General features: G+C 43.8%; 1 long non-coding RNA gene across 4 annotated transcripts in view; it reads right to left on the reverse strand.

Annotated features, from left to right (window-relative positions):
• Window positions 1–741: 741 nt before the first annotated feature.
• Window positions 742–25,636, reverse strand: part of LOC115304510 — a 111,299-nt gene continuing 86,404 nt past the window's right edge. For 3 of the 4 annotated variants that reach the window (XR_003914466.1, XR_003914467.1, XR_003914464.1), the window contains 2 exons: window positions 13,994–14,227; window positions 742–2,409 (listed from right to left, as the gene is read on the reverse strand). This is a non-coding gene — a long non-coding RNA (uncharacterized LOC115304510). Of the gene's footprint in view, window positions 2,410–13,993; window positions 14,228–23,789; window positions 23,856–25,636 lie in introns of all 4 variants that reach the window. The other variant, XR_003914465.1, reaches the window with a different exon arrangement.

The raw sequence follows: 25,636 nt of genomic DNA on the forward strand, positions 1-25,636 counted from the left end.
AAAGTGTTTCCCAAGGTTTGGGACCACTGAGGCTGGGATGACATCATGGAAGGACCGACAGAGTTGGCCCAGAGCAGAACTTGTCAAGGGACTCCTGGGTACGTGATGCTGCTGGAATTCTGAAGAAAGGAAGGGCTCCAGTGGCGGCGTCAGAGCAATTTCACTGTACTCTCTAATATTCCTGCATTCCACAAAGAATTTATAGAGCATCTACTGTGGGATGTGGACTGGGAATGCAGCAGCAACCCAGGCAGAGTCAGCTTTCAGGTGAGACAGTTACCTAGAGAGCTAAAAAGCACACAACGCTAAGATAGGTTTCATTTTATTACATTCACGTCAATAATTTTAGGGTTTCTTTTTTTGGTGTTTTGTTTGTATTTTAGACAAAGAGTACATGAGCAGGAGAGAGGGACGGGGGAGGGGAGGAACAGAGAATCTTAAGCTCTGTGTGGAGCCTGACTCAGGGCTTGATCCCACAACCCTGGGATCATGACCTGAGCTGAAATCAAGTCAGATGCTTAACTGACTGAGCCACCCAGGCACCTTGGTTTATTTTTATTTTTAAACTTACACTTGCATACAGAAGAGTTGTAAGAATAATATAAAAAACTGTATACCCTTCATTTAGATTGACCAATTTTTAACATTTGACCATTTATGCTTTATATCTCTCTGTCTATAATATTTTTTCTGGAAGCTTTGAGAGTGGATTGTAGATGTCACACGCCTTTTAAGTCTGAATACTTTAGCATGTATTTATTTCAAAGGACATTCTCGTATAACCACAATGCAGTGATGAAATTCAAAAAAATTGTCCACAATATGATCATCTAATACATAGTCTACATTCACAGTAACTACGTCCATCCCGCTGCTAACTCCAGGGTCCAGTCCAATCTAAGACACATTGCAGAGTTGCCTACAGTCTCTAATCAGGAATAGTTCCTGGGTCCTTTGCACTTTATGACAATGACATTTTTGAAAAGCACAATAGTTTAGTGTTTTGAATGAGAAGTAGGTATATATATACAAAGCAATTCATAAAATAGGTACATATGCATGTGTGACTTTCTAAATTCATTAGTATTATATGTATATTATGTAACAAAATTATATGGCAAATCGTGTTAAAGAAGCCCGTCCTCAGAAGGTTCAGCATCAGTGTGCGTGCATGTGCTTTGGTGAGATGGTCCAACAGGTGGCATGCTATGGCAGGTAGCACATCTGACACATCACTAACCCCACTTAGTTATCTTATCACCAGACCATGGAAGTGATCATTTTCTACTTACTTGAAAGTTAAGTAGCAACTTTTAAGAGACACTCATTAGTTGAAATGCTTTGTGTGTTACAACGAATGGATATTACATGTGGATGTAAATGTGGACATTTTTAGCTCAGTTTCTCAGATCTACGAGGGAAAACGAGAAAACAACAATGCAAGAATTCTTACCTTCCCCCCCGACCTCATTATGTACGGACCTACATTAACCAGCTCATTAGTATTTTCAACCTCCCCAGAGATTATTTAATACTTAGGTAGAGCTGTGCAGCTGGGTTTCCTTCCCCATGAATATTAAGATCAACATCTGGTATTCAGACCTTTGCAAGATCAGAAACATCTTCTCAGTAGGTGAGAGAAGACTGACCACTGATAACCAATACCCTTGATATGGAAGGACAGTGAGCCCTCTCTGTGCACACTGGCTTGGTGATCTGGCCTCAAAACCAAGAGCCCCACTCAGAAAAGCCTGTTTTCCTGGCGGTCCCTGGTCATGGTGTTACACCAAGCTAGTCACTCTCAGATTCCAAAGTCCCAGGAGCCCTTCCATGAGTGAGGTACCTGCAGTCCTGTGTGGCTTGTCTATATACTTAATGGCAACTCTGAGCTTGGGCATTTCATCAGCTCTGAGTTATTTGAATATAAGTCTGTCTCGTCCAGCAGAAAAGGCTGATGAAAGACCCCCCGTTAACCCTGTCCTTTGACAATCCACTTTGAACATTCTAGTATTGCTCCGGGCTACCTGAAGCCAATCCCAGCTACCATTTATGCAGCACTTATGTGCTGGTGTGCTAAATCTCTTCTGTTGTCTACAGGAATCCCATGAGAGGAGGGGTTATTATTTCATAGATGGGGAAACTGAGGTTCAATAGAAATACTTGGCGGGGCCACAAACCAAACACCATTTTTCTGGCTCCACAATTGTGGTGGATGGAAGTGAAATGTGTATGGGGCGGGGGAGCGAATCAGTGGACAGGGGTCTGTCTGCCAGTCTCCCACAGCACTCCTGGACCCACTGTAGATGAAACTAGACCTCATGGCTTCCCTCCCCAAGAGTCTAGGTCCTCTTCCACTGTTGCTTGGTATTGCGAACCGCTCTGGATGATGTAGGCAAGGACCCGTCGAAGCTGAAAAGAGAGGGATGGGTAGACATTTGCTGACTAATATACAATTTGCATTATTTTATTTAACCACAAATAGAAGGTATAATGTATATAGTATCTCCATTTTAAAGGTAAGGAAACAGAAGCTCAGAGATGTTAAGAGCCGTGAAAATCAAACCCAGATCTATGTACTCCAGAGCTCATGATGTCTGTGCTGTTTTCCTGGGATTCAGCTAACACAAGGTTATAGAATCTTTGTTTTTCAAAGGACCTTAATAATGACAATAAGCCTAGTCATCAGCAGGGTATGTTTCTTCTTTGGCTTATAAGTAGTGCTTGTCCAACATTAATGTGCATAGGAATCCTTTGTGAGCATCTATAGTATTAAAAGCTGATTAACTGTAGGGTGTCTGGGCGGCTCAGTCAGTTAAGCATCCAACTTCTGCTCAGGACATGATCTTGCAGTCCATGGGTTTGAGCCTCAAATCAGACTCTGTGCTGACAGCTCGGAGCCTGGAGTCTGCTTCGGATTCTGTGTCTCCATCTCTGTCTGTCCCTCCCCCCGCTCGTGCTCTGTCTCTCTCAAAAATATTTAAAAAAAAAATTTTAAGCTGATTCAGTGTGTGTAACCCAAGATTCTGCATTTTTAAAATGCTTTTTGTTTATTTTTGAGAGACAGAGCAGGGGAGGGTCAGAGAGAGAGGGAGATCCAAAATCTGAAGCAGGCTCCAGGCTCTGAGCTAGCTGTCAGCACAGAGTTTGATACGGGGCTCAAACCCACGAACCGTGAGATCATGACCTGAGCTGAAGCTGGACGCTTAACCGACTGCCCCGGTTCTGCATTTCTAACAAACCCTCACGTGGTGCAGAGATTCCTGGTCCCCACACGTGATATGGTCTCTTCGTGCCTTTAAGCATCAGCTCCGTTCCAAATCCTGCGGAGCTGTGACAGCATGTCTAGCATGCATCACTAGATATCTTGGGAAATCGCCGTTTAGGAGATTGATTGGCTCATTTTTAGAAAACAGTTACTAGGGTTCAGCAGCTGTGCCAGGTGGTGAGAATTCAAAGATGAATTAGACACAGTCCTCGTGGGACCACCCTCCCCACCCCTCGTGTCCAGTAGGAAGAGGAACAGGTGCATGAAGAGTGACATACGAGGCAGTATTGGGAGAGGGGCTGACGGTGTTATGGGAGCTTGGCAGAGAGAGGCTCACTCACTCCAGCCTGGGCTCCTGGAAGACTCTCAAGACAGATGACGCCTATTAAAGAAAAATGGTTGATTGACACCTGTTAAAATGGCAAGGATGGCTTTATTCAGGTGTGAAGACTCTTGAAGCAGGGGAGAGAGACTGAGCTCAGCTCTGGATACAGGGGGCATTTATAGACAATGAGCTGATGGGGGAGGGGGAATTGGTGGATTGAAAATCACCAAGAGGGGACCTCAAGGGTAGTGAGAGTCTTCCTAAACCGAATTAACAGGATTTTTGTTGGGCAGGCCCAGGACTTATGCATCAAAGGCGGGGGGGTGAAGAACTTGGCCGGATGTCAAGGCTGATCAGCTGTCAAAGGTGGGGGATTCTGACTAAGCTGACTTATTAGCAGGATTCTTTGCTACAATGGGCTGAGCTCTCCACAGTCGGGAATGGACCATGTCACAAAGAGGACTCAGAGGAGCCTGTACAGAGTTTGGCCAAGGAGAGAGTCTTTATCACACCGACAGAGGACAATCATTGGCCTAAAGAACAAGGAGGAAAACCTGATTTAAGTGGCCCGCCCAGCAGTGAGAGACCTGGAACTGGCTTTTCTTTACCGTAATATAGGCCTGATTTTGCCATGAATGGATTACAATATGATTTTACCCTGAGGGCTCCCAGAGCCTTCCCATCAGGACTAAATGTAGTTGGAGAATTTCAAACCGTCCCACTGACCTTGAATAAGACATCTCTTGAGCTCAGTTTCTATGTTTATAATATGAGACAGCTGTGTATGTCTCTGAACACAAATTCTGTTATTCCATTTTGGTTTTGATTTGCTAATGATTTTAGGAAGCACTTGGGTAGTGCTTGCTCTGTATCGTCACAATTCTAAGCACCTTACATTTAGAAAGTTCACAGTAAATTCATTTAAGTAGTAACCTAATTAGGTAGGTACTATTACCAGACCTATCTTGTGAAGGGGCAAATTGAGGCACAGAGAGGTTAAGTAGTTTGCCTAAAAATCACACAATAGGGGCACCCGGGTGGCTCAGTCAGTTAAGCGTCCGGCTTCGTCTCAGGTCATGATCTCACGGTTCGTGGGTTTGAGCCCCGCATCAGACTCTGTGCTGACAGCTAGCTCAGAGCCTGGAGCCTGCTTCAGATTCTGTCTCTCTCGCTCTCTCTGACCCTCCCCTGCTCGCGCTGTCTCTCTCTGTCTCTCAAAAATAAAAAAATAAAATTTAAAAAAATCACACAATAATTAGCAGAGCTGGGATATGAATCAAGGCAGGTTGGCCCCAGAGTTCACTTTTTTATGAATGTTTTTGAGAGCGAGAAAGAGAGACTGAGTGAGAGAGAGAGAGATCAAGCACGGAGGGGCAGAGAGGGAGACACAGAATCTGAGGCAGGCTCTTGGCTCCAAGCTGTCAGCACAGAGCCCAACGCTGAGCTGGAATTCATGAACCGTGAGATCATGACCTGAGCCAAAGACAGACACTTAAGACTGAGCCACCAGGTGCCCCCAGAACTCACATTCTTAACCACCGTGTGCTGCTGCCTCCCTTATGGGGAAAGAAGTAGGATGCAGTTATAACAGATTTCTCATGTGCATTTCATATCTTTGCTGGGTGTATCAGTTTTTTATTGCTGTGTAAAAAATACCATTTCTTATCTCATTGGTCCCAAGGCTCAGGAGTCCGGATATGGGTTGGCTAGGTTCTCTGATCAGGGTCTCACTAGGCTGCAACAGAAATGTCAGCCGTGGTATGGTTCTCATCTGGAACTCGGGGTCCTCTTACAAGTTCACTGTTGTTGGGAGAATTCAGTTCCTTGTGGTTGTACGACTGAGAACACCACTTTCTTTTTTTATTTATTATGATTTATTTTCCTAATGTTTATTTTTGAGAGAGAGATAGAACATGAGTGGAGGAGGGGCAGAAAGAGAGACACAGAATCTGAAGCAGGCTCCAGGCTCTGAGCTGTCAGTACACAGCCCAACACAGGTGCTCAAACCCACAAACTGTGAGATCATGACCTGAGCTGATGTTAGATGCTTAACCAATTGAGCCACCCAGGCACCCCGATTTTTAATTTTTTTAATTGAAGTATAAAATACAGTGTTATATTAGTTTGGGGTGTACAATATGATTCAACATTCCTATACAGTACTCAGTGCTCAGCACGATAATTGTACTTTTTTTTAATGTTTATTTATTTCGTGTGTGAGAGAGCAGGGAGAGGGGCAGAGAGAGAGGGAGAGAGAGAATTCCAAGCAGGCTTCATGCTGTCAGCACAGAGCCCTATGCAGTGTTCAGACTCACAAACTGTGAGATCATGACCTGAGCCGAAATCAAGAGTTGGCCACTTACCCAACTTAGCCACCCAGGTGCCCCTAACTATACTCTTAACCCCCTTTATCTGTTTGACCTGTCCCACCACTCACCTGCCCTCTGGCAACCATGAGTTTGCTCCCTGTGGTTATGAATCTGTTTTTGGTTTTGTTTTTTAAGTTCTATATGTAAGTGAAATCATATGGTATTTGTCTCTGTCCAACTTACTTCATTTAGCCTAATACCCTGTAGGTCCATCCATGTCATTGCAAATGGCAAGATCTCGTTCTTTCCTATGGCTGAGTAATATTCCATTGTGTATATAGACCACATCTTCTTCATCTACTTATCCATCGATGGACACTTGGGTTGCTTCCATATCTTGACTATTATAAATAATGCTGCAAGAGCCTAGCTTTCTTGCTGGCTGTTGGCCACTGGCAGCAACTAGAGGACACCCATCATTCCTGGCCACATGGTCCCCTGCACAACATGCCAGTTTCCTTCTTCAAAGCCCTCGAGAGGCAACCTCTCCCTCCAGCCTGCTCAGAGCCTATTTAAGGTAACGTAGTCATGGAAGCGATACCCCATCGCATCCCCAGGCCCTGCCCACACCCGGGCGGGGTGGAGTTCAACAGGGCCAAGCACACGGGATGAAAAACTTAAGGGCCTCCTTAGAGTTCTGCTGCCCTGGAGTGGGAGGGAGTGGGGCATTCCCATGTGAATTTGTGGTCAGAAGGATTTCTGCAGAGCGAGCCCACTGCCCTCGAGGGAAAAGGAATTAATGGGTTATCATCCTAGCTGAAAGGCACAGCCTTCTGTAGGAGCATGGAGGGGTGCCCACCCCAGGCTGGGCATCGGTTCCGGCCTCCTAGGGAGGTTACACGTGAGCTTCACCCTGAGAGGCAGGCGGGACCACAGGCCTTCCTGCGGAGGAAGGAGGCTGTAGGGGCCACGAAGGCCTGGGTCTCCTCTGCAGAGGAGCCAGAGGTGACACCAGCAAGGGTGGGCTGTAGGCCTTTCACAGAGAAGAATGTGACTCTCCCGGCCATTCCCTGTGCCCCAGAAGGGGTTTGGCCAAAAGCAAAGGAGGAGGGAAAACTTTCCAGAAGTTCTTTTAGAATGGCCTAGTCATAAGAACTCTGTACTAGAGGTCAGACTTGCATGAGCTCCCGTGTCTCCCAGACCACTTAACAGCCAGCCGATGGTGAAACCCGTTAGCATCTCTGCCCTGGGTTCACTCAACTGTGAAGAGAAAACCGTGAAAAATCCTGCCTGTCTCTTAAGATTTTTGTCAAGATTGAAGGCGTTAACGTGAGTGGATATGTTTTACCCTTAAAGCACCCCATCCATACAAAGTATTGTTTGCTAGAAAACTATTCATGCCTTTTTTTTTTTCCTGTTCAGCATCTGTGCTTTGAGTGGGAAAAGGGAGCAAAGAGATTCGTTATCATGAACATCCCTGAAACAGAAATCCTTCCGGGGGCTTGGTCTGAAGAGCTGGGAGGAACTTCCACGCCACGGTGGACGCTGGTGGCCACACAGTCTGGTTCTCTGATCTAGAGGGCAAATAAATCAGTTCCGGGATGAGGAGACAGAGGCTAAAACACAGTGAGTTCCCAAGCCCCTGGCGGAGCAAACACAGTCCTTCATTCCGGACTCCTTTCCTTGACACTTCAACACACTGACAGGACAGTAGGTGTAGAAGCGTGTCCCCAAAATTCTAGAATCAACGACAGGTTTGAGTGTTTGGGTTTAGTTTCAGCTCAGGGTTTGTTGGTTTTGTTTTGTCTTGTATTACATCTTAGCCTTGGCTCATTGTTTTCCTTTTTCACACTTTTTATAAAACACACTCTCCTTCAGAGAGCCACTTTGGAATCACATTTGAGTTTGGAACACAGGAAAAATGGTCCCGATGCCTTCAGTCACCAGTAGCCCCTAAGGTCGTCTAAGGAGCGAGCATAGGTAAATTAGAGCTGAGAGCCTGAGACAGAACCCCAGACACCCAATTCTCATTGCTCTCCGCTGTTTAAACATTGCAAAACTTGCAAGAGAAATAAATCCAAAGAAAAAGTCCGAGTATCAATTACAACACCGTGTGGAGAAACCTCTCATTGGCACAACCGAGCAGTCACATCACCCACCTCTCTCTGGGCCCAGCCGCACACTCCTTGAGAGAAAGGGCTGCCGCTGTGTCCCATGACCGGTACTTTGTCCCCAAAGGGGTGCTCAGTCCTTGCTCAGTGTAAATCACCAGATGCCACAGAGACCATCCTGCTTGTACGTTGGTGTATTGTACAGGCTTGAGCAATGCCCAGTGCGGTACCAACATGCACTGAGCACTAACATTTCATTTTGAAAACACAGACGTCCGAAGGGAGAGATCCTTCCGTTCTACGCCAGGTATCTTTACTCCCCAGCTGCTCCTTCATGATCGCTGTCCTCTCGTTCTCCTGTGTGCATTCTCTTCCCAGGGTGGGGCAGGGATGTTCCTTTTAATTAAATTAAGTGCGGCAACATTCGGTGAGAACATGTGTGTGCTGGCTTCAGCCCCCCCCTGAAAGAGGATCAGAGGAGAGGCTCACTGTTTGTGCAGGAGGTGAGCACACAGAAACCATCAGAGTCAGGCGGGAGAACACAGGGGAACTCCAGGGACAGCAGCGACCCCAAGGGAGGTGTCTCCTTCCTGGGTTGGCTGCATGGGAGCATTTCTATGTGACTGCGGACCAGGACATCATAGGAGTCAAGAGCTCTGGTCCAAAAAAGTCCTCATTTAGAATCCAGACGGGCCACTTCCCAACTAGTTATTGCACGTCTCTGTGTCTCATAGACACGCATGTCCTCATTAGTAAGGTGATGACACTGAGGACCCCCACCTTTCAGGGCTAAGAGATTTACATGGGACAATGCCTGGGACGCAGTGTGTCCGTGCACGCGTGCCAAACCTGCACACACACAGAGTTGATCTTTCTTCTCCCTTTTTCTTCCCTGTGGTTTTCTCTGCCCCCTTCACAGAGGTTCCCTCTGAATCCTGGAGATAAGGGGAAAGGTCTTTCAGGCGGGACTCAGAGCCCCAGGGCGGATGGGAGGGGGAGGGAAGGACTGGGCCGTAGGAGGCCTGGATGGTAAAGGACAGGATATACCTCCTATGCCAGGAAGGAGAGAGGGGCGCTCAAGACACACAGAAGAGGAAAAACAGGGTCAACGCTGACTGCCTCTTGGTTGCTGTTCATGATAACTTTTGCTAGTGTCCTATCATTTCACAGGGCTTCAAAAAACAGTAGAAAGATAGAGGCAACCGAGCATTTTTATCCTGATTTTACAAAGGAGGTGAAGCTCGGAGGAGTTAACTAATGCGCCCCCAGGCATGCATGAGAAGCAGTCAGACCTGGGACTCAGCCGATTCTAAGTTCTGTGTCCCTGGAAGCCCTCTTTTGACAGGCTCAGCAAGAGAGCAGCCAGAGTGAGCGCTGGGTCCAAGCAGTTCATCAAAAACACCCTCTCAGAACCCGTCAGAGTCTGCAGGGGGCTTATGGAGGGGAAAATAAAAGGCTCTGGTTGGCTGGAGGTTAACAAATAAAGGAAGCAAAGGTTGAAAAGCTTACAATAAATCATCCTTGGATTTTCTTCAAGATTCCAGTTGACTGAACAATAAAACTGACAGGCAGAAAACAGAGAGCAAAGGAGGCTCTCAGATTACTGAAGGGAGGGGGCACCTAACACGTTAGGCAGCCACCATGAACCAGGTCCTGTGCTAGATGCGTGACCTGCATTATCTCATTCAAGCCTCAAGCCACCCCGAGAGAGGACTGTGTGATCATTATTTCTGTCTGGTGGGGAGGAAGGGTCAAGGAGGGGAAGCTGCTGGTCTGGCTCCCCAGGGCTCTAGACTCTGCTCTGCCAGCCTCTGAAATCTGTGCCTTTCCACTAGCACACACCCCAGGGAGGCCAGAGGGCTCTCGCAAGGGAGTTTTCGGAAGAAAATGAAAGAAGAGAGTCTGAGGAAGATGTTTGAAAATGGGGGTTTTATTTGTATTCAGATATGATGAGGCCAACAGATTAAGGGATGAATTTTTTAAAAATTTTATTTCTTTAAGTAATCTCTACACCCAACATGGGGCTCGAACTCATAACCAAGAGTTGCACACCCCTCTGCCCCTCCGACTGAACCAGCCAGGCACCTCAGGAGGTGGCTGTAATTGAAATGGTAGATAGATTATTACTCACAGTTGCCCAGAGGAGGGGGGAGCACATGAAGGGCCACATGGGGAGACACCAGGATCAGTCAGAGGCAGATGTGACGGAGAAAAACATTGGTAAGGGCCTTTTTTATGGTTTCCAGGGAAGCGACCTGTGAGGCAGGGTAAGTGGGCTTAGGAGTGGCTAGTTTGAATAACTTCAGTGGGTTGTGGAGTTAGGGCTGTCCCAATTTGTCTGGTACCCAGCCCTGGGTGACCAGAGCAGGGGAGTGGCCCACAGTGTAAGAGCCAGATTATAGGAGGAGGTTGGCTTTATTCATTTGCGTATGGAAGGTCAACTCTGGGAGGGACAGGTCTCCCCAGGGGCAGCAAGGCCCCAGATGTCAGAAACACATGGTTCTTGCTGAAAAGCAACATTCAACCGGCAAACAGACATCACAAACCTTCCAAAGTGGCTAATAACGATGATGCTCCCGGGTGCTCCCTATGTTCTGGAACCAGAGAGTGGAACTCTGCCGTAACAACCAGGAGAGACCTGGCAATTGAATTACCATCATTTGGAGAAGTCAGGATGGGCATTATTCTCAGCACCCTGACAGCAAGTAATTGCAGATCAAATGACCCAAGTGGATAAACTAATTGGAATTAAATGAGATTAATCAGAATAAGCTCTGTTATTCCTGTATCAGGAATGTCAAGACATTGTTTGCAAAATGAAGAAGTACATGTAAAGTAAGTGTGTGTGTGTGTGTGTGTGTGTGTGTGTGTGCGCAGTGCACACACAAATCAGGCTCGCAGAGAAACAGAAGGCATTGGACTGCCCAGGTGGCCAGGGAAGTATGATGTGGCAAAAGACTGAAGGAATGTTTTTCCAAGTATATTTTTCACCCTTTGATGGTTCGTGGATATAAATAGAAATTGAATCTGCCTCCTCTATTATTTATCCTTAACATTATTTGCCAGTGTGCTTAAAAGTAAGGAATGGAAATAGGAATCAGATAAACCTTTCAGTGTTTCTTAGGATGAGGATAAAATTTCTTATCACGGCTTACAGGGAGCCACAGACTCTAACCTCTACCTCCATTTCTGTCTTCATCTCATACCACACTCTGCCAGCTGCCTGAAACGCCCTTTGCTTTCATCCAGCCACCTGTCAGTCATTCGTCCATCACCAGCGCTAGCTCAGAAGCATGGATTGATCTCTCTGTCCACGTCAACACTCAAACTGCACTGACATAGCACCAACTTTTCAAAACAGCTGCCACCGCTGCATTACAGTTGTTTATGTAGTGATTTGTTCAGGGACTATCTCTCTGATGAGGCTGGAGGCTCTAGAGAGAGGTAGGGAAGAACTGAAACTGGTTTTATTCACCAGGGTAGCTCAAGACCCTAACCTGTAATAGATGTTTGCTAAATGAATGAACGCATGGCTGAACTTGGCTTCTCTTCCCAGACCTATCTCTACACAGCTTTGTATTCTTACTTTCCCTCTCTCAGCCTTCTTGTCTCCATCTATGAAATGGAAGAACTGATTCCAAGGATTTCTAAGGCCTCTCCTGTTTCTGTGCTGTTATGGGCTATTTGAAGGCCTTCGTATCCTGTGGGGGAAAGTGTTACTTCCTAGCAAGGTCTATTTCCTCCTCATGGCAAGGAGAAAAGGGCTTCTTTAAGATAGGGGAAGGCTGTGGACCAGGGAAAGCCTCACTGATGAGATCAGAGACTTAGAAGAAGAGTGAGACATGTGGGTATCTGGGAGGGAGTAATCAGGTAGAACGAAACAGCTGATGCAAAGGCCCTGAGGCAGGAGAATCCTTGGAGGGTTAGATGATTAGCAAGAATGCAAGGATGGCTGAAGCAGAGTGAGCTGGGGAAGAATGAGAAACGGCGAGGACCCAGAAGAAAGGACAGGAAGCACAGAACACACAGGACCTTGCGGGCCATTGTAAGGCTCCAGCTTTTACTCAGAGTGAGATGGAAACCATTGGCAAGCTTTGAGCAGAAAAGTGACATGAATTTAGGACATGACTGGGTTCCTGGATGACAGTGAACAGATTTTCTATAATAAATGGAGATTAGATGACCTAAAGGTATAAATTCTCTGGAGTTCTATTTCTATAAATCTGTTTCAGGTCGTAAAGATACTTCCATTGCTGAAGAAAACAAACACAGATAAATGCCTTAGAAAAAATAGCCTTGGAAGTCCAACCTCTCCTTCCCTACTCCCTTTCCTCTTTGTGTACAGTGTATACAAACACACACCAGCTTTGGAGTAAACCTAGAACTTGAATTTTGTCTCTAAAAGTTATCAACTATGAAACTCTAAATAAGTAATCACTTCAATTCCCAGAGCCTGGGAAGTCTGCGAAGTAAACATAAAGATGCATGTTAATATATGCTGCATTGGGCTGGTGGGAAAGTTAAATGGAAATGCACATGTAATTGGGCTGCCTGGGTGGCTCAGTTAGTTAAGGGTCCAATTCTTGGTTTTGGCTCAGGTCATGCTCTCACAGTTTGTGAGATCAAGCCCTGCATCAGGCTTGCTGACAGCAAGGAGTCTGCTTTGGATTCTGTCTTGCTCTCCCTCTGACCCTTTCCCCCTATGCCTCAAAAATAAAGAAAAAACATTTTTAAAAAATGGGGCACTTGGGTGGCTCAGTGGGTTAAACATCCAACTTTGGCTAAGGTCATGATCTCTTGGGTTCATGAGTTTGATCCCTGCATCGGGCTCTATGCTGACAGCTTGGAGCCTGGAGCCTGCTTCAGATTCTGTGTCTCCCTCTCTTTCTGCCCCTCCCCTGCTCTCTCTCTTTGAAAAATGAGTAAGTCTTTAAAAAAAATGCACATGTATGGGGATGGAGGCTGGAACTGAGGGCACATTCAGATCATAACAATACCATACATTTAAACAGAACTTATGTTTCCAAACCCTGTACCAGACAATTCCGTGAGCTATCCAGAAGAGAGATAATTATCCCCATTTTACAGATGGAAAGAGGAAGCCCCAGTGAGTTCGAGTGGCTTGTACAGGATCACAGAGCGAATCAGGGCCAAGCTGAGGGGTTTTTCGTTTTACTCAGGAGTTCTGCTTTGGCCCACTTCCCCTCTGGTCTCTTTCCAGCTACTTCTCTTCAGTGTTTGGCTTTGGTTTGTTTCAACAGCCAACCAGCTTCAAAGAAATCGAGGCATCTGCAAATGGTTTAAATAACAAAGGCATCCCCAGGGGTGTTGTGCAGGCGTGGCCCAAGAAGTTCTTCTGCAGTCCTCCTGGGTAAAAACCACATTTGAGAGATTCAGGAGCCCTGCATCTTTTGGTGGGTTAATTCTGCTGGAAGAATTACCACCGAGAAGCTGATAAATTCTTGCCTTGCCTCGCTGACAGTTCCCTGGTCGAGGAACCGGCAAGAACTGACATCCTGGACTTGATTTAGATCAATAAGGAACAACGGACTGCTTGTCTGGACATGACCAGGAAGAGAACCAGGTCGGTGTGGGGTGAACGGAGGGAGCCCGAAACTTTGATAATGTGGATGTCAAATGTGAGGCGAAAAATGAACATGATCCCAGGAACCGACTCTTCACAAAAGCAAAACGCTTTAGAAGGAGCCCCAAAATGAAATCTGACAGTATAATTTAAAGTAGTCCTAGCCAGAGATGAAAGAAACACCTTAAGAAATTAATGTGTTTGCCAGGCAGGTCCTGTGTCTTAGGTAGGGTCCTTTTGGGTGCGAGTAAAAAATCACTTTGAATTAAGTTTAAGAAATCAAAGGGAATCTATTTAAAGGGTTCTAGGGTAAAACACAAAATCCAAGGGCGGCTGTTAAACCTCTTTAACCTCTAACAATAAACTCAGATAACCATGAGAAATACTATATCCACTTACATCGGTTTGGATTCTCATCTTGCCAGGTTGGAGGGATACAAAATCTTGGTAATCTGGGGGACATCCTGCCCACCTTTGTCCAAGGGGGCTCCAAAGAACAGAAGAGTGTCTCCAGTTTGGGGCCAGCAGTCCTGGGCCTCCACCCATTGCTCCATTTTTCCCACTGACTTCATTGGTAGTTCAGATCAGGAAGCTCCGTCACTTTCGTGCGGAGGCAGACAGGATTCGCTTTGGCTGCATACAAAAACGAAAAACAAAATAGCAAAGGCTTGATTAAAATGGAAGTCTCTTTGTCTCTCATTCATAAAAGATCCAGCCACTTTGACCAGGGTGGCCAGCTAAAATTTAGTAGAGAGATGGAAAGAACAGCATTTGGAAAGCAGCTAGCAGTCTGTCATGGATACCAGCTTCTGGGTCCTGGGAGCAGGTTCTGCTTTCTCAGACTCATGAGGCAGTCCTCCTGTCTGAGGTCCAGCCCCCCGCGCCCCCACCAACTGCATCAGAGTGTCAAAGGAACCACTGCTCTTTTCCAACCTCTACGCCACCTGGCCAGCTTCCCCCTCAACACGCTCCATGTCCTCAGAGGTGCTCCTCTCTCTGTTTTACCCTCTGGAACACAGAGCACTGCCCTTCAATTAGTTTCCAGCTTTGGAGAAAAACAAACCAACCAACCTAAGGTAATAAAAATACCTTGCACTTATTAGTTTCTTTGTGACATGATGGTAATTGTTCTAAGGATGTCACACTTTTAGTTAATTGTCACGATAATCCTACGAGGGAGGCAGCATTATCCTTATTTTACAGATGGGACAGCAGGGTGATTAGGTCACTTGCCTAAGTTCGCACAGCCAGGAAGTGACATGAGACTCTTCGAAACCAGATGGCCTGGCTCAAGACTTGTTCTCAGTGCTGTAGCCCTACACTGCTTCCCTGTGTTGCCTCTAGCCAGCGTTTGCTGTCTGCCCCGTCACAGGGCAGGCAAGGGAAGAGCAATAGTCTAGCTCCTGCCTCATAATGGGAGCAGGAAGGAGCAAGAATATAAATTGAAATCTCCAGAGATTATCGTGCCATGATTTGCTAGGACGTGGAAAGCCATCAGGAGCTCATCTTCTTGGCTCACTGTCTCCACTTCATTCTATAATCTGTCCATTCTCCTCTTAACAAGTCATTGTGTACAGTCCGCTTCTGCTCCATTTCATAACTTCTGAGGTCCTAATCTCTCCATTCATCCGGCCAACCTGGACTCAAATAGCAAGCCCATCTCAGCTCTGAATTCCTGGGAGAGACAGTCTGGTTTCCCAGATGCCCATTCTTTGTCCAATCAATTGTGGTCAAGGAAGGTGATGGCTTTGTATGAATCTTAAGTCTGGCAGTGGGCTCTCAGAGAAAGACAGTTGACCTCAAGAAGTGTCCCCTAGGCTGTCTTTTCACTGGAAGCGTGTATACAAAGTACAGAAGAAAAGGGGGCACCTGCATGGCTTGTTAAGCATCCAACTCTTGGTTTCGCCTCAAGTCATGATCTCACGGCTTCATGAGTTCAAGCCCCCATGTCCAGCTCTGCACTGGCAGCACAAAGCCTGCTCAGGATTCTCTCTCTCTGCCTCTCCTCTACTCACACTGTCTCTGCCTCTCCTAAAATAAATACACTCGAAAATTTTTTTAATTAAAAAAAATGCAGAAGACAGCAAAACAACAACAAAATATGGAACCTGTAAGAATATTGCCAGAAAGAGCAGAGGCTGGCAAAGTTGTAAATAATTCTACAAAGGAGACAAGGGTAGAGGCTCAGTTCTTAGGGCCAATATTAGAATGTTAACGCATGAAAGAGTGAAAAGCAGGGGCACCTGGGTGGCTCAGTTGATTGAGTGCCTGACTTCGGCTCAGGTCATGATCTCACAGTTCGTGGGTTGAAGCCCCACATCAGGCTCTATGGTGATAGCTCGGAGCCTGAAGCCTGCTTCAGATTCTGTGTCTCCCTCTCTCTCAGCCCCTCTCTTGCTCATGCTCTGTCTCTCTCTCAAGAATAAGTAAACATTAAAATAAAAAAAAGAAAGAGAGAAAAGCAAATGGCTCAGTTCCTACTTGCCTTCACCACCAAGGAGAATAATTAATAGATGCTAGAAATTCTATATCTAACCAGATACTTCCCAGAAGATAAAAGATACTAATAAGAGAGGATTTAATAAGCTTTAAATGAATTCAAATTCTCACAACCAGAATAATTCTATCTCAGGGCACAGGATGTATTAATAAAATATGTCTATGTTGATGGATCGACATTTCTGCTCTTTAAGAAATGATCTAGAAAGAGGTAGGCTGGAAGGCTGGGGGAAGGCAAATATTGTTCTGTTTTACAAATGAGGCAAAAAAGATCCCTCCTTTTATATATGCAGTTTGAAATTAGAACAAGAAAACACTGGAAGAATTATCATCAAAAAGATGGTTTGTGAACACTTACAACTTAAAAAGATACGAGTTAGCAATGGTTTTGGGGACTGATAAATTTATTCATTTGTCAAAACATTTATTGAGTATGCAATACATGTGATACACAGAGGTTATAAAAATATAGAAGGTTTGTCTTTACCACCACTTTTTTTTTTAAGGTTTTATTTTATGTTTTTGAGAGACAGAGCTTGAGCAGGGGAGGGGCACAGAGAGAGAGGCAGACAAAGTATCTGAAGCAGGCTCCAGGCTCTGAGCTGTCAGCACAGAGCCCAATGTGGGGCTTGAACTCACGAACTGTGAAATCATGACCTGAGCCAAAGTCAGATGCTTGACCGACAGCCACCCAGACACACCCTTGTCAGTCAACCATAGTTTGAGCTTCTCTGATACCCAGGAATACTGATTCCCAGCAGGTGGAGAGAAGAAGTGAACTGAAACAGTATGCAAGTTCCTTCCTTCCCCAAGTGGGACAGCAGTGGAGGAAATTGATCCAGCAATATATGCTGGTATTAGAATTTGAAGAAAGCTAAGTGTTAGCACCTCCTTTCCTAACCCTTTCAGTTGGGTGAAACATATGAAAATAGTAAGCAAAGAGAGCCAAAGCTCCACTTTTACTACCAAGAGAAGTTGACATTTGTAAATGTGATGCCTCTGCAGGCCAGCGGCTCCCTGACACTGAACTCTAGAACAGACAGATCCATCCACCCTGTCACAGGTTATAATAGCCATTGGCCATGTTGCCAACTGACAGCAGCCCCTGTGCCATGTCCAGCATGGTCCCAAGGGGAAACAGGAGGAAGGCACTGGGTTACCAAAGCCCAGTTTCTCCTTCAAAACTCACAAATCTGAGAAGTGAGGATAGTTAAGGCCAGGGGCATTTCACTAGCTGAGCTACCTCCACATGGAGGAACTCCTCAGGAGTAAGAGAGAAGAGAAGCGTGTCTTTTTTAATGAGCTCCAGAAGGAGACCACAAGTGATTCCTATTCAAAGGAACATAGTAGTCGATCTTACTACCAAAGCTCCAGCAGTTGGCTCTAGGATATTCAACGTGGTAGGGGATGTAGGGTAGCAAGGGTCCAGGGAGTGGGCAACAGTAAGCAGTCAGAAGTCATGGGTGAACAATCAATGACGGGGTTCCAATCTTGGGAAAAAAGAAATGGCAAAAATGAGGACTGATGTTAGCTTAGTCAACAGTCTGAAATTCAGGGTAAGTCCCCGCTCTGGGGGTAGGAGCTTTCTGAACCTGGTCAGAACTTATGGCACAGAGTCTCTCAATGCCTGAGCATTTGCAGACCATTTCATTTGCTGCAAGCTGACCACCAATTTTAGTTTATATCCAGCTTGACAATGAGTAGCTCGAGACATGTCCAGGTGCTAGTCGTTATTCCTTCTAAATGGAAAGATTCCAATTCACAATTATAAAGATATTTAGATAATCCTGGATATTTAAATAAAGCATTGACTCAGAAAGAATAGATTTATCACTGAAGATTTCTTTCCATGTTCCATCAGCCATAAATACACCATAGGCAAAGTTTTAACTTTCGATGAATCCTTCAACTTGAAAGATGAATACCAATTCATTCTTTGGTTGAATGTGTCTTTGGAATACATTTCTAAATGCTTTGTGGCAGCATTGGGGTGTGATTTTTCAGACATTATCAATAATATATCATCAGTTTCTTTCTCTGACACTGGAAGAAAATTATTAGCCATAATGATTGGGGGATTTCTTCACAGTTTGCTCTTCTTAAGAAATTCTAATACTGTATCCTGAACATTAGAAATTATAATCTTTTATCTCTGAAATGACAGATTCCTTTTATTCAGGATACTGACTCCAACTTTGAAATATATTCATTCATTCTAAGTAATTGAAGTGATCAAGTCACAAAGAAATGTTTTCTTTTTATTCCTATCTTTAAAACATTCATTTTGGTTTTCTAATCAACCACTATGTTTCAGTATTTAAAAAAAATAGACTTTTGTATTCACCAACCATTTCTCAACATGTTGCAGTGAGAAGATGCACATATACTGGCTATGATTCAGTCACAGTAAAAATTTCCAGGTTTTTCAACCTTGGATCAAAACCGAGAGGCATATTGTTGGCTAATGATGCATCTCTGTGAATAAAATATTCAAGGAAATATGTGTGCACTATTGGTATGGGTCCCAGTGTATCTGTACTGTCCTCCTCTTGGCTCACAAAATCTTTTTAACTTAAATGAAAAAAGTCTGCTGATGGCACAGGCTTTCAGTGATAATGAGTGTTGAACACAGCTCTGTCATAGATGCCCCGGTACATATTCAAGGGGTTGATTTACTCTTTGCATATGAGTGGTTTGATCTACATGTAAAGCAAAATACGTGCTAGAAATTCACACCTAGCAATTCCTCTTCACATTTTTCAGTATTAATAGTATGTAGTATCCAAAAGCGCTAATTGGATTAAAGAATTTTGTAAAGTTTTCATTAACTTTTTGACTAGTCTATCAGATTTTCCAGCAATGGTGTGATTTGTACATATTTTGAATAATGCCTCTGGAGTTTTGGATTCTCTTCTGCATTTGGCTATGCAATTCACTTAAATCATACTAGCAAACACTACTTGATGCAAGGACTGGGGGAAAAAGTGACTGGATTACCAAAGAAATTCCTATTTTATTTGAAAATGTATAGCATTTCTTTGGCTATCTGTCAGTATTTGCAAAGATTTAAAACTGACAGTTCCTGGGGCAGCAGAAGCAAATGGATTGCAAGCCCAATAAAATACATTTTCAGATACCTATTATTACATTTTATATTTATATGTTTTTGGCTGGAGATTTACTCCTCAGTCAATATTATATGAAGACCTTTCCATAACTTATAATATTATTTTAAATTTCTCTTTCACGCTGCATTGCATGGAGATCTTTCCACAGTTTACATTTATAATATTATTACTATTTTCATCACTTTTATATTTCAAAAAAACTACTTGGAGGCAATGACATTTTTTAAAGAACATTTTGGAACGTAAGATAACACAGTAGACTAACATTGAAAAGTGAAAATTTAATAAATGAAAACAAGCACATTGATAATGTAAATGACATAAAGTAGTATACTACAGCCATGTGTAGTATACGTAAAACTTTTAGTGAATGCAATGATTTTAAGAAACTGAGATTTCTATAAAAAGCAGAAGTAATTATAATTCCTATAAAATATATGAACAAAATTAAGTCTTTGCTTTTATCTACCACTACCAAACCACCTGCAAAGCTTTGACTATTTGGGGTGGGAAGGTATACTCTTAGCACACAGATAGGGATGTGACAGGGTAAGGGAACAGGAAGCCAGGATGTGGGATGTGATGTGCCATGAAAGGGGCATGTCCATATGTCATCTTAAGGATGCCCTCATAAACAGCGGCAAAAAGAAGGACACAAAAGGCATGACTAGGCCATCAAATCCCAGAATGTGAAAGCAAGGATAATCAATACCACCAATGAGAAGAGACGGGAGAAGCTTAGAGAATCTTGCCTCAGGCTCTATCTTCTTAGGAGCTTGAGACAGGTGAAAGCTGGCTTTGGCTCCAGTTTCCAGAATCAAAGGAAACAAAGTAAGGCTATTGCCTTGGTCGCTGAATCTCAGATCTCAGAAGGGATGCTTATCAAATCTAATGAAAAAGAGCTAACATGAATGACAAAAGCAGAACTCAAGATTACCTTGACTAGAATGAAGCACCCAAATCAACTAAGTAAAAATTTGTAGGGTAGCATGAAATGCATCCATTTAATTTCCCAGTATCAGTTGCCTGAGTGCAGACTGGAAGGAAACCTAAATGGACAGAATTCTCTTAAGAACAAAAGAGAAGATATTTGTAGGACCACGTGTTGAAGTGTGCCCATTCAGCATTAGAACATAAGGAAATTGCAGGCCATGTTAAGCATTGTGTCCACAGAGACACTGGAAAAGAATTCCTGACGTTGGTGGGAGTAGAGATCCAATCACTTAAAAATTTCTTTCAATAACATAAAGTTTACCATCCTAACCATTTTAAGGGTATAGTTCAGCAGCGTTATGTACACTACATTGCTATGCAAGAGATCTCCAGAAGTATCTCATCTTGCACAACTGAAACTATATTCATTAAACAACTGCCCCTTTCCCCTCCACCCCAGCCCCTGTCAACCACCACTCTCCTTGTTTCTAGGAGTTTGACTATTCTAGGGGCCTCTTATAAATGGAATCACACAGTATTTGTCTTTTTGTGGCTGATTTGTTTCATGTAGCATTGTCCTCGAGGCTCATCAGTGTTGTAATGTGTGTCAGAATTCCCTTCCTTTTTAAGGCTGAATGATATTCCAAAGTATGTATGTACCACATTCTATACATCCACTCATCCATCAGTGAAAAGTTGGGTTGCTTCTACCTTTTGGCTATTGTAAACGATGTTGCTGTGAGTACGGGTGGACAAAAATCTCTCTGAGGCCCTGCTTTCACTTCTTTTGAATATGTCCCCAGAAGTGGAATTTCTGGATCGTATGGTAATTCTATTTTGAATTGTTTCCATGGCAGCTTTACCATTTTACCTTCCCACCAGCAGTGCACAAGGCTTCCAATTTTTCTACTACCACATCAACACTTGTTATTTTGTTTCTTTGGCAATAGCCATGATAACGGGTATGGGGTGATATTTCATTATAGTTTTGATTTGCACTTCTCTGCCAAGGTTGAGGGTGATCCAGTTACTTTCATTGTCCTTTCCAACTCTGAGTCTATGATAGTGGATTCTTTGATGTCCATGTTATATGTTAGGGCTACCCAAGATTTTTTCTAATTGAATTTTAAGTGCATCAATATAATAGGAAGTGAGTGTTGAATTTTTAAGTCACTGTCAAGAATAGGGGGTTTTCATTTATTCATTTATTCATTTCTTCACTTATGCATGGAAAAAAATGTACTGACACTACTATGGCAGATCATAGGAAAGCCCTAGGAAAACAAATATGAATAAAATATAGTTCCAGATTAGTTCATGTCAATCAAGAATTTTCTTGAGATGAACCAACAGATCAGAGAGTTTACCATAGGCTAGGTACTGTGCCAAACTCCCTAACTCATGTTAACTTATTTAATCCTAAAACATAGTTAAGAGGCAAGGTATTTGTGGTAGGCAGAATGGCCCCCTAAAGATACCTACAACCCAATCCCTGGGACCTGGGATTATGTTATGTTACATTGTAAAGCAGCATGGGGTGGGGGGCGGGGTTTGAGGCTGCAGAAGGAATGAAGATTGGCAATCAGCTGATTTTGAGATGGAAGGTTTACCCTGGAATATTTGAGTGGACCCAATATATCACAGGGGGCCTTATAAGTGAAAGAAGGAGGCAGAAGAGAGTTTCAGAGTGACACAATGTGATGATGGCTAGCTGGGCCATTACTGGCTTTGAAGATGGCAGGGCTGCAAGTCAATAAATGCAGGCAGCCTCTAAAAGCTGGGAAAGCAAGAAAATAGTTCATCTTTTAGAACCTCCCAGAGGTTCTAAAGCCACTTTGCTGATTTTAGTCCAGTGAGACACATTTTGGACTTCTGACCCCCAAAACTGAAAGTTAATTTTTGGTTTGAAAAATTGGCCCCAAGAGGTGCCTGGGTGGCTCAGTTGGTTAAGCATCCGGCTTTGGCTCAGGTCATGATCTCACAGTTCGTGGGTTCAAACCCCACGCTGGGGTCTGTGCTGACAGCTAAGCTAGCTCAGAGCCTGGAGCCTGCTTCAGATTCTGTATCTCCCTCTCTCTCTGACCCTCCCCTGCTCGTGCTGTCTCTCTCGGTCTCTCAAAAATAAATAACATAAAAAAAATTGTTTTAATTGGCCCCTATACAGAGGGCAAGGAGTGACCAAATAGAGGCAGACCACTCCACATTGACAGATGGCAGTTCTAATAAGCAAGGACATTTACATACAAGGCCAGTCCTGGAAGCCGCAAGAGGAGTAATATATGCAACCACCTGCCAGAATCTTCAAAGTTTATATAGAGGCCTTAATTGGGTTCAGTAATATATTCAGTCCAGATGATCTCAATAACACTTTACTCTCTCTAGACTATGTTCTTGAAAATGGCTCCTATTATGGGCAGAACCTACATTCCAAAGACAGGGGAAGGACTAAGACTCTGTTGGGGTTGCAGGTCAACCGAGGGTCACATCCTCTCGACGACCTCCTTCAACAGTAATAAATTTGTGTTGTTTTAACTCACAAAACTGGTAGCAATAGGAAACTAATACAGCATTATTATCTATTTTAGATACAGGTAAACTAAAGCTTTGGAAAGTTAAGGAAAGTCACAAGACACCACAGCTCTGAAAGATGGAGTTCTGGTCAACATCAAAGCCTGGGTGTTCTATCACCTCCCTTATTATGATCAGTTGGTTGAAGATCTTTTGTACACAGAAGATGTACAGAAGATGCACTCAATCTTCTGTACACAGTGGAGCATCCCAGGTCTACTGACAGACCTGGTCAAATGATGCCATTTTGCAGGTATCACTGATTTTCAAAATAGGAAATTGAGAACTTGTTGGAATTATTTTTGAGAGAAGTTGTTTTTGCCACTGCTGTTGTTGTGGTTGTTATCCACTTCTCTTCTCTCCCACACACACCATGATAGAAAGTTTACGGGTGATCACAAATAGCTCTACCATGCCTACACCTTTTCTCTGATTATTTAACTAATGCATCGTCATGTAAGACACAATGGTCCAGGCCATCAGTCAAAGATCCTCAACTATAGCAGGTCAAGGATAGGACTCTTTGATTATTTGATTTCCATCTGCCTGAAGAGACTATGGTGGATCTATCCTCTAAAATCCTCAAAACAGACCAAGTGCTTGTGTTCTGAGAGGCTTAGGTTGTCCTGGAAAGTGCCTCCTTCAGTAATTCCCTTCCATTTTGACCCACACAAACCAGAATTTTGGATAAAAAGGCACTACAAGATGGAGCTGAGGTACAACAGCATGATAAGTCAGAAGGTTTGGGTTCAGGCTCTGGTTCTCTTCTATAGAGTCACTTTTGCCTCTTTGAGACTCAATTTTCCTTGTCTGTAAAATGGGGATGGTCATCTTTGCCTTAGATTCTTAGAATTTATGACAAGAATGGAATTAATGAGTTTGAAGGTTTTGGAACCTATAGACTACCATGCAAATTTAAACTGTTATAACCACATAATATTGCAATGATGATATCTAAATTTTCACCTGGGGTGATTGTTGGGACTCATATCTAGAGTGGGCAAATGAAGGGGCTCCACGGGTATCTGAAAAATTCAGGAAAGTACTTGGCTGACTTTGCTACTTACAGAATCAAGAAAGTGACCCCAAAACTGGTTTTAAATGACTCAACACTTCCATTCTTAAGTAATCACCTAAGAGAAATGAAAACATATGACCATAAAAAAGATTAGTACATTAATGCTCCTAGCAGTTTTATTCAGTACAGACTAAAACTGGAAACAACCCAATTGTCCATCAGGGAATGAATGGGTAAAGAAATTTTGGTATAACCATGGAATTAGATACTACTCAGCAATAAAATGTTGGGGGAGGCGGCTGAAAAGACATCATCACAAGTTGACCTGTGACCAGTGGACCTGGCATTTGGAGGCTTCTCACCCCTTCCCCTGTCCTTGGATTGTGGGGTCCATTCGCCTTTTCTGCTCCCAGAGACTGTTCTGAAGACACAGCCTTGAGAATGTACTATGGTGTTGAGAACACCTGCATGGTATACATGACTGAACCCAGTGAAGACCTCTATATTAACTTTTAAGATTTGGCAGGTGGGTGCAAGGATCCACTTGTCTTGCTGCTGCCCGAGACACGCTTCATATGTAAGTTCCTTTTGCTTACTAAAACAGCCACCTGCCAGTCTAGAGCGACCTGCCTCTTTTTTTAGTCTCTCCCTGCCCTCTGAATGCAGAAGCCAAATTCAGAATTATACGAGGGAAGCCCTGGGAAGGTTACAAACCAACATAAAAGGAACAAACTACTGATGAACACAGATATTACAAATGTTAAAAAAGATGACTCTCACAGATAGTATGCTGGGAGAAAAAAGCCAACACTAAAGACTACACACTATTATGGGGTGCCTGGGTGGCTCAATTGGTTGAGCATCCGACTTCAGCTCAGGTCACGATCTCACAACTCATGACTTTGAGCCCAACATCATGCTCTGTGCTAATAGCTCAGAGCCTGGACCCTGCTTCAGATTCGGTGTCTCCCTCTCTCTCTGGCCCTCCTCCCCTCCTTACTCTCTCTCAATCTCTCTCTCTGTTAAAAATAAACATTAAAAAATTGTTTAAAGACTACACACTATTATGATTCCATTTATATAAAGTTCTATAATAGGCAAAACTAATCATTGGTGGCAGAAATGAAATCCGCCATTGCCAGAGCAGTAGTTGGGGGATATTGACCAAAAAGAGGACCAAGGGAACTTTCTGGGGTACATAGTTGTTTTATATCATGATAGTGGTAGTAGTTACATAGATTTATACATTTATCAAAGCTCACTGAACTGTATACTTAAATGTATATAAATTATACCTAAGTGAAGCCTATCTAAGGTTATATTTCAATAGAAAGCCTTTTTGAGGTTTTCAATGGCTAGGGTTAATTGTCTTGTTGAGTTGAATTGTGCATCCCACCCCCACTCCCAAATTCATATCTCGAAGCCCTAATTTCTGATACCTAAGAATGTGGTGATTTGGAAGTAGGATCATTGCAAGCGTAATTAGGTAAGTTTATTTTATTTTATTTTTTTGTACTTTTTAAAATGTGTTTTATTTTTGAGAGACAGAGAGAGATAGTGCAAGCAGGGGAGGGTCAGAGAGAGAGGGAGACACAGAATCCGAAGACAGGCTCCAGGCTCTGAACTAGCTGTCAGCACAGAGCCTGATGCGGAGCTGGAACCCACAGACTGTGAGATCGTGACCCGAGCAGAAGCCAGACGCTTAGCCGACTGAGCCACCCAGGCGCCCCGAGGTAAGTTTAGATGAGGTCATACTGGAAAGGCCACTAGTGTCTTATAAAAAGGGGTAATCTGGACACAGAGGCATGTGCAGGAGAAAGCCATGTGAAGATGGAGACAGAGAGATCAGCGTGATGCTTGTATAAGCCAAGGAATGCCAAAGATTCCCAGCAAACC

This window comes from Suricata suricatta, chromosome 10, assembly GCF_006229205.1.
Source record: "Suricata suricatta isolate VVHF042 chromosome 10, meerkat_22Aug2017_6uvM2_HiC, whole genome shotgun sequence".
NCBI classification, from domain to species: Eukaryota; Metazoa; Chordata; class Mammalia; order Carnivora; family Herpestidae; genus Suricata; species Suricata suricatta.